Source organism: Ranitomeya imitator, chromosome 5 (genome assembly GCF_032444005.1).
Source record: "Ranitomeya imitator isolate aRanImi1 chromosome 5, aRanImi1.pri, whole genome shotgun sequence".
In the NCBI taxonomy this organism is placed as follows: Eukaryota; Metazoa; Chordata; class Amphibia; order Anura; family Dendrobatidae; genus Ranitomeya; species Ranitomeya imitator.
In genome coordinates this window covers 657,471,680-657,485,014 of record NC_091286.1, presented here as the reverse complement: position 1 = coordinate 657,485,014, position 13,335 = coordinate 657,471,680, and the positions used below count along the sequence as shown (strand labels likewise).

Here is a 13,335-nt window from a genome sequence, read left to right as displayed (position 1 = left end):
ATTATTATTATTATTATAATAATAATAATTTTTATTTATATAGCGCCAACATATTCCGCAGCGCTTTACAAATTATAGAGGGGACTTGTACAGACAATAGACATTACAGCATAACAGAAATACAGTTCAAAACAGATACCAGGAGGAGTGAGGGCCCTGCTCGCAAGCTTACAAACTATGGGGAAAAGGGGAGACACGAGAGGTGGATGGTAACAATTGCTTTAGTTATTCGGACCAGCTATAGTGTAAGGCTCAGGTGTTCATGTAAAGCTGCATGAACCAGTTAACTGCCTAAGTATGTAGCAGTACAGACACAGAGGGCTAATACTGCATAAAGTGTATGAGAACATGATGCAAGGAACCTTTTTTTTTAATTTTTTTTTTTTATTATAAATAGGCCACACAGGGATCGTTAGGTTAATGCATTGAGGCGGTAGGCCAGTCTGAACAAATGAGTTTTTAGGGCACGCTTAAAACTGTGGGGATTGGTATAATATTTCTTATCTGGAAACGAAGGCCATGAAGAACTATATTGCAGAAAGTGTGGCAAAGGGTCATATGAGGCCTCCATCTTCTCCCGTTGCAGCGGGTTATTTTGTTAAGAAAAAAGATGGGGGGTTACGCCCTTGCTTACATTTCCACAAACTTAATCGGATTACAGTCCGGGATCCATATCCTCTCTCTCTTATTTCAGACTTCTTTAACCAGATCGTCGGGGCAAAATGATTTTCTAAACTGGATCTCAGGGGGCATATAATCTTATTTGAATTAGGATGGGGGATGAGTGGAAGACAGCCTTTAATACACCTGAGGGACACTATGAAAACCTTGTGATGCCACTTGGGTTGACAAATGTCCTGTCGTCTTTCAGAACTTTGCAAATTATATTTTTTTAGCCACCTGGCTGCTGGTAGATTTGCGGTGACATACTGATTTATTTGCCTGACCTCAAGTCACATGAGGTACATGTTACTCAGGTTTTACAGATACTTAGAGACAATATATTATTTGTCAAACCATAGAAATATATGTTATCAATTCAGGAGATCCTTTGTCTGGGATATTATTTATTGGACACTCCCCTCTGTTATATATGCACACCTCTAGCACTTAGGGATTGCCAGTATTAGTTCTTACTGCGTGATTCAGGAATTGGAGATGTTTGTGGTTGGAGTTGGCATTTGGAGATTGTTCAGGAGATTGCTGCTTGGAGTTTTGTTTGTATGTACATCCTTATACTCTGCTATTTGGTTTCTCCTTCCTTGAACTCCTGTGTCCCACTCTGTTGTTTGGTGCGTGCATTTTGTATTGTTGGTATTTTCATTTATCCTTGTCTGTCTTCGCTTGTTTGATTAGTGTGTTACTATACACTTCAGCTTACCACTACTCTGGGAGGGGACAGATCAGGGTAGACATAGGAGCATAGCAAGACACGAGAACCCAGCGCATTCACTTTCAGGAGTAATCTGGAGACAAGGATAGACAAGGCTTCCTCTAGTTCTAGGGACCTGTTTAGTGACCAAAGTCGCAACACCACTGTAACATTTGGATAAAGAAAAAATTTAATTTAATAATGTTAAGCAATTCAATTCTTTTTGACTTGCCCTGCCTAGGAGATGCACATGTGGGGTAGTAATGACTCTGCAAGAAGTGGATACTGGCCACCTTGTCATACATGTTGTAAAAGCTTCAATGACTAAGGAACACAAATTCTCCTGGTAATATCTCAATTCCTCTACCACAAAAATGTCTTAACGATTTTGGAAAACATTAATAAGTTTGGTAAAGAACATTGCAGTGTTGGATGTGAAATAACTATGTACAGATAATGTTAATATTTGCCTTTTCTAACAATTTTTCACAGCTGATACTGCAGTTTGTTCTACTCACCTACTGGATTTTTCTGGGACTGTAACATGAATAACCTATCACTATCACATATAATAGTCCACCTCCTGGCACTAGTAACACTCTAGTACCCTTGATAACTTACTACTAGAGATGAGCGAACCTGAACTTAAAAGTTCGGGGTTCATAATGAACAATTAGTGTCCGGTACTAAACTCCGAACACTGACTTCTCCGAAAGTCCGTTGCAATGTTCGAAGTTCAGGAGGAAGAGAGAGATTTTTTTCCAGCTCATATTTTTGGGTCCTGATTATTTTCAATGGGGTTTAGGTTCCGGTTTAAGTTCGTGTACTGTTCTTGTACCCGAACCGAACTTTGAAATTAAATTTGGGTTGGGTACCAGAACCCAGACTTCCACGGGTACACTTATCCCTCCTTACTAGAAAAAGCTCTTTAATTTCGATACCAGTTGTGTTTGGTATTCACAGAATAGCAATGAGCTGCAGTGCCATATTTTGCAGCTTTTAAAAAAGTCGCAAGTGAAGAATCAGGCTAAAACATCTGGAATTGCTAGACTCTGCCCACAAAGTGTAAAAAAACAGGTAAGCACATAGAAAATAGGCTTAAAAAATGGTGCATACAGAATAAAAAATTGGGTAAAAATAAGAAAAAAAGAGTTGCTAAACACAAAACTAAACAGGCGCAAAGGCAATGATGAATAGAAGCGTAAGTCTATCTCCTCTGTAGAGTAAGCTCAAATGATCAGTGGGATCCTCCCTCTCTACTGTAGAATATAATCTCTTATGGTCAGTGAAGTTCTCTCTCTCTACTGTAGAGTGTAAGCTTTTATGGTCAGCAAGGTCCTCTCTCTTGTTCCTGTAGAGTGTGAACTTGAATTTCAAAAAAGATCCGCTCATCTCTAGCTCCGGGAAGTCAGCCCTCCACCAATCTGTTATTTCTGGTCTAAGGATAATACATTTGTATGGTAGTCCCGGAAAGTGAAGCTATAGAATCAGACCAGCCATCAAAGTTTGTGCACAACAGAACTTCATTAGATCATTAGATTGGACCAGCAATCTAGAAACATTGACAATCAGCATCTGCCCATTCTTATTCATATTGAAAAACTAGAATTTCCCTTTAGGTATGTTTGGAAATGTCTATCATGTCAATATTACAGACTATATTTAATATAAATGAATGATAAAATGACACACTCAAAGCCTATCCCAGTCTTCTCTGGAGATGCATGCGCGTCTATGACGTCTTCTAACGCATTGTATTCATTAAATGGAATTAGTTTCCGATTTACTTGTTAGATGAGGACGTGCTTCCACTGAATATTCATCCAGCTGAGATCTTCATGGGCTGGATCTTGACACTGATTAATTGCTATTTTCTCTCAGAAGAATATGGCGCAAGTATTATTTCCAAGAGGAATCATCTCTGGTACAAATACAAGCTCCTTCTCATTTGGAAATTGCATGTCAGAAGATTTGACTGGTTCATAATTCACAGCCTATTCCTATGTGATCCGAATGCTGACTGTGGGCAATTACAATGATAGATTTAATCCATTAAAGTCGGACACCACTTTCCCTGCTAAACTTATCTCTCCAGCCGCTCATAAGTCTGGAAGGAAACGCAGAGACCCGAGTGAAGTCTGCAGTTTTGTAGGGGTCTTGGGGCACATTTGGCTTGATACATTTTCTTACAAATCTTGTGTGCAATTCTAGTATGTTTTACTATAAAATAATTCAATTCCAAATCATGATGTGAGAACACATTTCGTCAAAGGTGAAAACATCGCATATGGGGAAATGTTTGCTTTTTTTGAATTCTCCTTCAGTAAGAAAGATGATCCTTCAAAAACTACATGGCTCTAGCAAAGTCTAGAAAAGACACCATATCTCCATTTAGAGCTCCTCTTTGCCTCCTGCCCCCTTGCAATGTCCAAAATGGTCCTCCATCTCATTGGGTGGAGATATAATTTGAAGATACCGGATGCAAAACCTGCGCCTGGGAATCTGCTATCTGCCATGTATGATAGTGGTGTCTACTTATATGACAAGTGGATATTTAGACCCTTTGTAGCACCAGAACTCTACTGCAACAGTCACTTCTTCACCCCCACTATTAATAACTTGGCAGATGGGCACTTCCGGAATGTCCATCAAACTTTTCAGTTTCTAATATCGATAGCCAGTTCTGATTTTTTCCTCTCTTTCTGATTCTTTCCTTTGTTTCTGTACACGTCTGGTAATGTATTTTGAAGACGTGGTCATATTTCTGGCTTCACACTATGACTCCAGTAGGCAAGCCTACAACCTGCAGTACCCACCGATCGACCAAACCACTGCACGACCAGCTCTATCCTCACCTACTGTATCCTCACCCATCCCTTGTAGATTGTGAGCCCTCGCGGGCAGGGTCCTCACTCCTCCTGTACCAGTTGTGACTTGTATTGTTCAAGATTATTGTACCTGTTTTTATTATGTATACCCCTCCTCACATGTAATGCACCATGGAACAAATGGCGCTATAACAATAAATAATAATAAGCAGCTTAATTAGAGAACTGCCGCTTTTTCCAGTAAATACATCTTAAAGGTATTGGCGGAATTATATGTTCTGGCTCCTCTTTATAAGCTATTGTGGCTCACAGTTTGCTGGTTTTGGACCATTAACTTATCACGTGGTTGTTCACAAATTTGATTGACTTGTATGTTATGCTACATGTATGTCCATCCTTAACTTTCACAGTCGATAGTTGATTGTCAAAGGTTTAAGAAGCTGGATCCCCAATATTAACTAGCTTGGCCTCTTTAAAGGGAACCTGTCACCCCGTTTTTTCAAGAAGAGCTAAAAATAGCGTTAAATAGGGGCAGAGCTGTGCTTTACATTAGTGTATTTTGGAGCCTTTATTCCCCACCTATGCTGCCGAAATACCTTTGTAAAGTCGCCGTTTTGGGCTGTCACTCACGCTGGTCAGGTCATATTGGCGTGGTGACAGCGCTGTTTCTCCCCCAGATCTCTGTTGGTGGCGTAGTGGTGTGCGCATGTCCAAGTGGCGAATCCACTGCGCAGCTTCAAGGAAAATAGTGCGATCTGCGCTATTCAGCCGTTTATCGGTGGGCGCGGCCATCTTTGTGAGGCCGTGCGTGCGCAGATGGTTCTTCTCGGCTTCCCGGGGCTTCAGGAAAATGGCCGGGGGATGCCGCGCGTGCGCAGATGGCGATCTCGAAGGCCATTTTCCTGAAGCCAAGTTCGCATCTCGGCTGCAGGAAAATGGCCACCGCGATCTCCATCTGCGCACGCGCGGCATTCCGCGGCCATTTTCCTGAAGCCCCGAGACAGCCCAAAACGTCGACTTTACAAAGGTATTTCGGCAGCATAGGTGGGGAATAAAGGCTCCAAAATACACTAATGTAAAGCCCAGCTCTGCCCCTATTTAACGCTATTTTTAGCTCTTCTTGAAAAAACGGGGTGACAGGTTCCCTTTAAAAGCTGGAGTGATCAGGGTGAGATTACTAAAACTCTTACATTATTTTTCCTGACCACACATCCACATGCATATTAAGCACAGGTTGTATAAGTGATAAAAAGGCTCCATAATGTAGAGTGAAGGGTTGTAAAATGTTAGCCATTTAGCAATCACATTTATTATAGCGGAAAAGAGGTGTTATGGGAATTCATAGGTACTTGTCGGAAGAATACATTGTGCGGATTGTTCCAACATGGCAAGTTGCACCGATCCTGCAAATCACTGGAGATACCATTGCTGGAACCTCAACTGATCTGAAGAAATTGCCTCTGAAGTTCCCTGTTTGAATGTAGATAAGGTTGGGCATGTGCCCTATGGCTTCATTCACTCTCTATGGGAGAGCCATAGCAGATAGAGCGCTGTACTCTGCCATCTCTGGTAGTCCAGTAGAGAATGAATAGAGTGGATGTCCACATGTCTGGCTACCACTCTATTCAGACAGAGCTGAGAAGTGCCCCTTTCCCTGGATCGGTGGGAGTACTAGCAGCCAAAGCCCCCCCGATCAGCAATTTATCACCTATATAGTGAATAGGTGATAAATACTAAGGATGGGAATAATCCTTTAGGGGTCATTGTATCTCAGATGATTTTGAAGGGTAATATTGTGGCTCATCTGGTGAAGTGGATTCTCTAAGCAGCACGTCACCGCTGTGCTCTGCTTTACGGCCGGCCGGCGCTGACACAGTCAGTGCGGGAAGTTGACGCCGGGGGACGTGACAGACATCGGAATGTGAGTATGTACTGTTTTTTTTTTTAACTTTTACAATGGTAACCAGGGTAAATATCGGGTTACTAAGCGCGGCCCTGCGCTTAGTAACCCGATATTTACCCTGGTTACCCGGGGACTTCAGCATAGTTGAAGACAGTTTCAATGATGCTGAAGTCTTTCCCCTGATCGTTGGTCACTGGAGAGAGCTGTCTGTGTGACAGCTCCCCAGCGACCACACAACGACTTACCAACGATCACGGCCAGGTCGTATCGCTGGTCGTGATCGTTGGTAAGTCATTTAGTGTAACGGTACCCTAAGTGTCACCTGTCTGTCAGTATATACACTTTACCTTTTCTGAAAGGCCACAGAGGCTGCAACACATTAACAAGAGGCACCACTAACCAAACACCACGAAGATCAAGGAGATCTACAAACAAGATAGGAACAAAGTTGTTGGGAAGTCCAGGTCAGGTCAGGATTCTAAAATAAAAAATCTCCCAATCTCTGATAAATCTTCTAGAGCACCATAAAATCTATTATCGTCAAATGGAAAGAACATGGTACCACAACAGATCTGCCAAGAAAGGACCACCCACCAAAGCTCTCAGCCCGGGCAAGGAGGGCATTAATCAAAAAGGCAACACCGAGTCCAAAGGTAACCCTGAAGGAGCTGCAGAATTCCCAAGCAGAGATTGGAGGATATGTCCATATGACCACAATAAGAGGTGGTCTTTATGGAAGAGTGGGCAGAATAAAGCATTTAATTACACACAAAAATTGCAAGGCTCGTTTTCAGCTTGTGGGAGGCTCCCCAAATGTATGGAAGTAGGTGACGTGGTCAGATGAGACCAAAACGAGAACTTGAATTTTTTGGCCACCAAGGTAAACATTATGTCTGGCACCAAACCAACACAGCTCATCACCCCAAGAACACCATCCCCACAGTTAAACATGGTATTGGCAGCATTATGATGTCGAAATATTTTTTGGCAGCAGGGACAAGGAAAATAGTCTGAGTTGAGGGGAAGATGAATTTTGCAAAATATAGGGATATTCTTGGGCAAAACCTGTTCCAGTCTGTCAGTGATTTGACACTGGGATGGAGGTTCTCCTTCCAATAAGACAATGACCCAAAGCATACTTCTAAAGCAACACTTGAGTAGTTGAAGGGGAAAAGTGTAAATGTTTGGTAGTGTACAAGAGTATGTGCTTTTAACCATAGAAATGGGTCTTGGCTGAGGAATCACTCAATGATGTCCATGCGCTATAGTAGGAAATATGGATGTGGCTTGTCTTCATGACGGAAACACTTGAAGCTGCAGATAGGCTACGTTCACACTAGCGTTCGGCTAGTGTGCGTCGCGCTAGCGTCGGGCGGCGCAGCGGCGACGCACGCGTCATGCGCCCCTATGTTTAACATGGGGGACGCATGCGTTTTTGCTTGTTGCGTTTTCCGACACGTGCGTCTTTTTTGACGCTAGCGTCGGACCAAGAAAACGCAACAAGTTGCATTTTTCTTGCGTCCGATTTTCGTCAAAAAACGACGCACGCGTCGAAAAACGCAGCGTTTTTCGGTGCGTTGTGCGTCGCGTCGCCGACGCAGCGGCGCACAACGCTAGTGTGAACGTAGCCATAGCTGCAGTGCCTTAAGCCTTTTGACCATGTTGTGAGATTTTAGTTAATCAAAGTTGTACTCAATGGATTTTGAGCATCATACTGTATTTTCTAATTATTGAAATCAGTTTTTGATGTAGTCTTCTGAGAAACATTTATGACGGGTAAAATAATCACTTTTGGGTGGATTTTCCCTTGCCTTTAGGTAGTTTCCAGGATAGTTGGCTCTTCGCCAATAGATACCTTGTTCTGTAGAGCATACATCGATTCCTCAACTTTAGTAAAGAACCTTCCGAAGATATCAAAGAATGCAATTCATCAAGACATATTTATAAAAAATAATCATCTAAAGCCTGGCACACGACTAGATCATCAGTAGGTGCCATGATTACCCTACTGCCACTACTTATTTCTTGCTGAGAGCAAGTTTGTTTGCTGAGGAACAAGTCGCCAATAAGTGGATTTATGAGTTGTTCAAGGAGAGTAAAGTGAAAAATCCAATTTCCCTGGTTAAGTACTGTGCAGCTACTTATGACAGATCAGAGATGTGGATGATTAATGACACTGAAAATGTCAAACGAACGTTCTTCTGTTTTAAATATTAGGTGGCGATTACCCTGCAAAAATGAGGGACACATTTGTACAGTATCGAGGACAACACATCAGAAACTAATTTTGCTTATTTCATTTACACTAGACCTATATGTGAAATATTACACAGAAAAGTAAGAAGTGTCCATTATCCCCCTGTTGGACTCCATAGGATTCGATGATTAGAAAAATCTTTATATGACTTTGTGTGACCATGACCACATTAGCCCTATACAAAAGTGTTCCTGCAAACTGATTTGCAGGGCCCGGACAAGGGGCCACGTCGGTAATCTCTGGTCGTTGGGCAGGAGCCCAGCGAACCACCTTCCTTATGCCAACATGTGGCTTTTTTTAATTAGTTGGCTATGCATGACATCACACCACAATGGTGACATCACGCCAGTCTAGATAATTCAAAGAGGGGCTTGGGATGCCTGTCAGGTAATATATTCCAGTTTATTCTAACCTAAGGAGTCCAAAAAAAACCACGATATACTGATTTTTTTTTAACAAAACTATATACTGTCCATTGTTTAAACAAGCAACTTTGTAGTTTACTTGTTATTAAAATTCCTCTCTTTTTCTCAAGAAAGGAATATTTAATGTTATAATTTATTGTCGTTGCCAAAATTACCAGATATGTACCTGCTATCAGAGATGGATAATCACAACAAAGGACCCCTGATCAGGATGTATACGGCTCAGCCCCACCCACCATAATGTTTCTCGCCCCTCCTGGCTCCAGCAGATCTTCCTCTCCCATTAGTCATCTTTTTCTACTCTAATGAGTGTAACGGGGAACTGGCAACCCAGTGTGCACCTGTGATGTTATCCTCTCAGGCCTTTTAAGGCTGGATTAGTTGGCTTGTAGTACATAGGTAGTGTGACCATGCTACTACTACATGTACAGACCTTCTTAAGAATATTGACACACCCAGTTCTCCAATCTCTGGGCTCTGCTGCAGTCTTGTTCCAGTGTGCCTCCTCTCTAACACATCTCCACTGTCTGCACACTCGCCTCTGCTATTCTAAGGAACCTGTTTGCCAATATGATATGTTGTTTCAAAATGCTGTCCACATGCTTGGCTCTTCTATACCACTGTGCATGTTATCCAGCTCAGCTCTGCTATTCCAAGGTGCTGTTCGCACACTCGGCTTTGCTATTTCAAGGTACCAGTCAGCACACTCGGCTCTGCTGTTCTTGGTGTTTGTTCACACATCAGTTTTGTTCTTTCTTATTGATCCACATACCATCTCTTTATCCATTTATGCTGCTTCAGGTGTTATCTGGTTAATCCAGAACTGTTGTCCCATATATTGTCTGGCATATTCTACTCTACTGCATCAAGAACTTCTGGTCTGTGTTCCTCATCCTGAGCTACGGCTTGGAGAACTGACCTCAGTAGGTGAGTAACAACAAAGACTAACACATGCAAACTAACAAGAACACTCCCATTAGGCACACACACACATATATGTGTGGAACATGACACATAGCCTTTATAAGGGGACATGGCTCACAGGAATCTCTGGGGGTGCATCTTCAGGCTTCTCTGTATAATTACACGGTGAGCCTCATCTCTTTGTAAAGACTAGCATATTATAGCTTCAAATAAAAAGCCCCACATCTCTGGAAATATACAGTATGTCACGTAAAAAAATTGAATACTGAGGAGAGAAACAGGAATAAAATAAGAGGGGAAACTGACCACTTTTGATCTTCTGACAGAAGCTCTCCAAGGAACTATGGCTACCAATCTCATTTCTTCTGGCAATGATCCTTCAGTACAATCCTAAATGAGAACCCAAATGATTTGGCTCCTCTACTTAGCCCCGTCTCTAAATATCTTTTGATTTGCTAGTTAGTAATAATGTAATTTTGGAGAATGATTTTGTCAAAAACAGTTTTTAGAATCATTGGCCATATGAACACATAGTCGACCATATTTAGTCAATAAATGACACTGTAACAGCGTGTCCCTCCCCCGGCCTGTGTCCCTGGACTGCAATGTAATCAGCTGTCAACAACCAGTGGGGGAGTCTGTCTTTGTTCAACTCAGCATAGGACTTATTCAATACAAGCTCGAAGCTTCTGGAAAATTCTTAAGTTAGCCACACAGTCAAAAGTAGGTCGGAGCCTTCCCCCATGGAGGGGTGGATCCCAGGACACAGAAGAATTGACACATTTGGCCCAAGCAGTTGGATGTTGACGGGCCAGGGGCTAGGATCTTATGCTGATCCTGGTGCCCGTGTGTGGAGGGTTAAAAGTTGCCATGTGGAATTGTGTTATGTCCCTCATCTGTTGGGTCCATTGAACTTATCCCAGAAATATCTCTGTCTTTTCCCTGGCATCGGATTACCGGGTGGTGCCCCCGAAATTGTTCCTCTCTTGGTGTGGATTGGTGTGGACTCACTGTGGACTCTAAGAGAAGCTATTGATATTTTACGTTCTATGTTCTCTGTCTCAATAAATTCCGTTGGATTGATCATCGGCCTGGTGTCCCTTCATGCTCTGTCGCACACCCCGTCACAGACAACACTAAGTATCACAATCTCATGGTGCAAAAACAAGTTGTCATATCATATGTCCGAGGTGGCAGATACCATACACCATAGCATACACATAATACCGAGCTCTGATGTTACCATAAATGAAGCAATGTGCTTACGGCAAAGAAAGAACAAGATGAGAACTAAATCTGCCTCATTTGTTAGATCTCACAGGAGCTGCTTCATGTCATTGTATCTAAATTGTGAATACTCATTATGATAACTAGGTTAAGGAAGGTAAGACAGATGGGATTGAGGGATGGGGGGAGGGGAGTGCTACAGGAGATTCTCCAAGACTGCGCAAAACCGGCGACCTGGGAAAAGTGAAATAAAATAAAAATATTCTTAATATTTAAAGCAAAGATGCACAAGTTTCTCCAGTAAGAACGTACTGTTCTCAAATTGCAATAAAAGTTATATTTCCAGCTAAGACATTTATAACCTCGTCTCCACCTTTTTGTTGGAGAACCTAATCTTCAAACATTGATAGCAACTTTTTCTTAGAGCAATGTCCCTTTTTCAGACCAATCCCTTCCACGGCTTTTCTACACACCCTCTACTCCTATTCCACTTCCATGCCCCCAGAATTTGAGTTTGGTTGCCCCTGAAGCTTCTCAAACTTGCTTTCCAAGAGGCTTCCAAAAGCTTTGGTGGCATCCTGAAATTTTGTCAAATTTATTAGGTCCCCTATCTTTCTGGAAGGCAGCAAGGCCTGTCACATTCGTCATAATTTACAAGAAAAAAAGTAGTACTTCATGATTTAAATACATTTCGGACTTGCCTTCGATAATCGGATGGCACTCACCCATTCAAGTTAATGGGTCCATGGAAAATGTTGGACCACAAGCCGATGACATCTGAGTTCGTTCCTGTTTTCACGGATTGGAGAAGGTGGAATAACTTTTTTTTCGCTCCAACTCCAAGTAAATCGGATCATACTCGATTCACCCTTTGACCAAACTCTAATCAGAGTGTGATTAACAAAAACGGATGTGGAGAAAATAGTCGCGTGACCTTAGCTTCAGAGTATGTGCATATGTCATCTTACAGATGCTGGCGTACCTGCATTTTTTTGAAGCAGAAGACACTTTGGGAAAACTTAAGGTGATGATTTTCCTGAAGCATCTTCTTTGACATCTTCTAAGTCTTGAGTGTTAAGGTACCTTCACACATAACGATTTCGTTAACGATATCGTTGCAATGTCACGCTTTTTGTGACAGAGCAACGATCCCGCTAACGATCTCGTTATGTGTGACAGCGACCAACAATCAGGTCCCTGCTGGGAGATCGTTGGTCGCTGGGGAATGATCAAGACCTTTTTTTGGTCACTGATCACCCGCTGTCATCGCTGAATCGGCGTGTGTGATGCCAATCCAGCGATGTGTTCACTTGTAACCAGGGTAAATATCGGGTTACTAAGTGCAGGGCCGCGCTTAGTAACCCGATATTTACCCTGGTTACCATTGTAAAAGTTAAAAAAAAAAAACAGTACATACTCACATTCCGATGTCTGTCACGTCCCCCGCCATCAGCTTCCCTGCACTGACTGTCAGCGCCGGCCGTAAAGCAGAGCACAGCGGTGACGTCACCGCTGTGCTCTGCTTTACGGCCAGCGCTGACACAGTCCGTGCGGGAAGCTGACGGCGGGGGATGTGACAGACATCGGAATGTGAGTATGTAGTGTTTTTTTTTTCTTTTACTTTTACAATGGTAACCAGGGTAAATATCGGGTTACTAAGCGCGGCCCTGCGCTTAGTAACCCGATATTTACCCTGGTTACCCGGGGACTTCGGCATCGTTGAAGACAGTTTCAACGATGCCAAAGTCGTTCCCCTGATAGTTGGTCGCTGGAGAGAGCTGCCTGTGTGACAGCTCCCCAGCGACCACACAACGACTTACCAACGATTACGGCCAGGTCGTATCGCTGGTCGTGATCGTTGGTAAGTCGTTTAGTGTAACGGTACCTTTATTTTACCCCAGTCCTTTTTTTTAATGTTATACATAAGATAGTGGCAACTTTCAAACAGAGGGTGCCTGAAGGATGGACCTGTCACTTCTTTTCGAGGCTTCATGGCTTTTGAAGGCTGAAGTGGTTAAATGAAGTGAAAAAAAACCCAGTAACTTGCGCACAGCAAATCATTTTGAGATAGCAAATTGCAATGCATATGTTTGTTATTTTTGCCATCTTTTTTAACACTTTTTCAGGTCGATCTAAATAATAAGTTGTGTGCACATACTCTTAAAATTCTCCTATAACGGTTTCAGAAAACATTTCAGGAAACAAAAAACGCCTCCAAATACTTGCCAAAGAATGAATATTTCCTTAAGCGGCATCAACTAGAAAACAAGCCATTTTTGACCGCCTCAAAAACATTCCCTAAAATGCATTAAAGGATACCTCTGAATATAATATCAGGTGATGGAACAATTCTGTTCGTTAGCAAAAAATCCTTTCCCTGTACATAGAGAACACAATGG

The 13,335-nt window shown here is 42.4% G+C and overlaps 1 protein-coding gene across 1 annotated transcript in view; it reads right to left on the bottom strand.

Annotated features, from left to right (window-relative positions):
• PTCHD4 (patched domain containing 4) overlaps nt 1–13,335 on the bottom strand; it is a 204,167-nt gene that overhangs the window by 147,490 nt on the left and 43,342 nt on the right.